A 3,832-nucleotide genomic window follows, 5' to 3' on the forward strand; every position below is an offset into this window, starting at 1 on the left:
GGGTGGAGGTGGGTGGAGGTGGGTGGAGGAGGGGCGGATGCCCTGCGCCTCTGCTCCCCACCCCCAACGCCTCCCCCTCTAGCCTCCAGCGGCCTCGGCTGTAGCAGCGGCGCTGGCTGGTGCAGATCGATTCTCCGTAATAAACGCGGGGTTCCGTGGGGGGCGCCACTGCGGTTCCCATGGCAACCCTTTGCTTCGCTGCAGTCCGGGAGTCCTGGTCACGCGTACGGAGCTGAGGATGGAGCTGTTCGCAGTCACCGCGGTGGCGGCCAGCCTCTTCCTACTCCTGCTCTTCCTGGTCTTCATCTCGGTCTACGTTGGCTCTAGCCCTGGCCCACAACCTCTGTCCCAGAACTGTTAATTGAAGAAGAAAGGGGGTGGCGATTTGTCGTTGTCACGAGGCGTGGTCCCGATGGAGCCGCACACCACAAAAGATTCTGCCAAGGAAGACACATCTTTACCCAGGCCAGATGTGGCCACACCAGAGACGCTTGGAGAGATGTGGCCAGCTTGCCCAAGCAGCTGCAAGGGCTGATTAGCATTGACACCATGGAAGGATGAGGAAGGATTCCTGTGTGTCAAAGGGAAGATCAGCGGGATTGAATTATGATTGTGGGTTATAGCATGAAGGCTTACTTAACAAAGACATGTCGATGGCATTATAAGCGAGTTATTTTTACACATCTGTATACGCACACCAGAAAAGGAAATGTTTTGGTAGGCACAAATGTAATTTCTCTCTATAAAAACCCGTGCAGTTCATGGATGATGGATTTTAAGCAGGAGTTGGTGATGTTAATTTACAGCAGTGATTACTCTGTGCTGAAAATGAAACCAGACCACTTCTTTTTCACCATGCCACACCTTTTAACATTAGCTTGGATACGTAATAGGGTAGCTCTAGCGACCATCTCAGCTGTTTTGTCAAGGGACAGTGATCCTGGTAGAGGGTCGTCTCTTCTGTGACAGTGCCAAATAAATAAAATTTGAAAGCAAAAAAACGCCCTCTCTGCTACTCGCACTGCCTGAAATAAGGTACTTTGGTATTTTAAGTTCATTTTCTTGACTTTCATTCAACATCCTCACAAATGACCCATGCTCCTTCTTACTATTCGTGTTTTATTTTTAGAAGCAAACCTTTAAAAAACGATAGAATTGTTGTAGACTTAGAGAAAAGTTGCCGAGCCCCACCCCCCACTGCCCTGCCTTCAATCTCTTCCATCCTCAGCATTAGTCATGATTAACTACGTTAGTGTGGGGCGTTTGTCACCACTAATGAACTGATGTTAGCACATCATTATTAACTACGCTTCATATTTCATCGGAGTTCACCAACTTTTCACTTCCTTTTTCTGCTTTTGGATCCCGTTCAGGCTACATCAGATCCCATTAGTTGTTCTGTCTCCTCCAAAAGACTGAGAGAGCTTTGCTGCTTGTGACCTTGAGAGTCAGAATAGTCTTTTTGTATTGGTAGAAGTATGATTTACATAGTGACATGCGAATAGCTCAAAATACAGTCGCTTGAGTTTTAGTGACTCCACCTAATTGACTCTTCTGCAGAGCATATCAAATCAAATGTTTAGAATATTGTCTCACAAATATTGCAGTTGAGCTGGGACGTTTCCCAATTCATAACCACAACCCCGTACCATCTTCTTAGCATCTCTAAAGTCCATCCTACTATGCAAAATTGCTCAATTTCCAAGGATGTTAAAAAGCTATTAACCTGATGGTAGCTTAATGAGTCACTGATCATTTACTTTGAATAATCTTCTTTTGGACACAATTTAGGCTACTGACCTCTGTTTTAAAACATCCCCCCACACCCCAGGGAGCCCAGACAGGCAGCTTGAAACCAGGAAAATCCCGAAGCCAGTCTGAGAAGCTCCCAGGATGACTGGGCAATTTACAACAGCCTCCTTGGCTGCTAGCTTTTAATATTGAAGCAATAATTAATGTATTTATTCATGCACATCTCTTGGGGGACTTGTTTCTAAGTACCACATCTGTAATTTTGTCATAGCTTGCTGGCATTCCTAATTGTTTAAAAAAAAATCCACATTTTCTTAAATCTTGAGTCTTCGAGGCATGGTGTGAACAACAAATACGTATTTTTAAGTAATGCAAACCAAGAGAATTGCCGTTTAACAATGAAGAAAGTGGTCACCATAGTTGTAAAGTCATTGTGAGCGTGGTTGCTAGAATCCAGAGCTTGGCACACTTTAAACAGACAATAATGAAACCTTACATTTATAGACTCGGATTTCTCTTCACTACTGTGTTGTTACACTACACAGCCACAGTGGGTCTGGTCTTTCTTGTTAGCAATACAAAATCGCAGCCACTGGAAAACACGAAACAACAAGGCCAAGCTTTCACCACTCACCGACAGCTGCTGCTTGTTTTGATGTTTTGTTTAAAAAAAAAAAAAAAAAAAGCTAAGAGAGCCACCACAAACCTGCCTGGTGAGGTGCAGACTCTCAGACAAAATTTAGTTGAAGCTGGTCAAGCCAGATTCCTCCATTGATTCCAGAAACTGCCCTGTAGACAGTGGGTTTCCCCCCTACCTTTTAGATGGGGGAGGGTATTTATGCCAATACATTTCTGGCCCTTATTTTCTCTTCCATCCCACAAAAGCAAAACCAGCCAAGGTTACAAAGTTAATACTGTATGGGCTGTAAGGAAAAAAACAGATTGGTATTTTGCCATGACACTAGCTGTAAAAAAAAATCTTTGTAATTTAGCATTAGAGTAGACATATTCTGTCTACACCACAAATTTCAGTTCTTGTTCAGATAAAGTAACATGAATGAATGCCTTCCAGAATGGTAGTTTGGGAGGAAAAGAGAAAATAAAATTTTGAGGAGTAATGCTTCCTTAGTGAATTTCCATTTAATCATAGCTGAAAAGGCAGAACGGTAAATACTCTAGTATGTGCTATTTTGTTGGTTGTCTGAACTTGAGTAACTACCAGAAATAATAAATTATATGTGTGTGTATAATATACACATGCATACATACATCACATACACCACATACATACATACATCACATACATACATACACCACATATATACATACATCACATATATACACTACATACATATATCATACACATATGCATAATACATACATGCATATATTCATCACATACATATCACATGCATGCATACATACATATATTCATCACATACATATCACATGCATACATACATCACATACATACACCACATATATACATATATCACATATATACACCACATACATCATACACATATACATAATACATACATACATACATACATCAGAAATAAAATTCTGGCTTTGCCATGCGTGCCCTCAAATCACATATCTCAGCTGCTGTCCCCCATGGTCTGAGGGTCCACCTCGAACGTAGATTTGATGACATACACACCAGGACCCCAACACTGGTGAGCAAATGTGCACTCTGACGCAAAGCAGCTAATCCACATCTGGTACCTCCTCTGACTCCGGACCATAAGCATGTCTCTCTTCATGTAATCGAAGTATAATTATTTTATGTGTCTGAGCGTTTTGGCAGCGGACACACTGAAGAACACACAGAGGTCAGAAGAGTGTGCCGGGACCCTTGGAACTGGAATGACGGATGGTTGTGAGCCACCATGTAGGTGCTGGGAATTGCACCTGGTCCTCTGGAAGAGCAACACTTGCTCTAGACCACCAAGCCATCCCTCCAGCCCCGAAGCATGTCTCTACCTGCTCTGAGTCCCAATATCCTTGACTGTGAAACAGAGCTAATAATACATAAATTTCATACGGTTTTCAGGATCAAGTCAAAGATTCACACAGA

This window comes from Rattus rattus, chromosome 14, assembly GCF_011064425.1.
Source record: "Rattus rattus isolate New Zealand chromosome 14, Rrattus_CSIRO_v1, whole genome shotgun sequence".
Classification (NCBI taxonomy): Eukaryota; Metazoa; Chordata; class Mammalia; order Rodentia; family Muridae; genus Rattus; species Rattus rattus.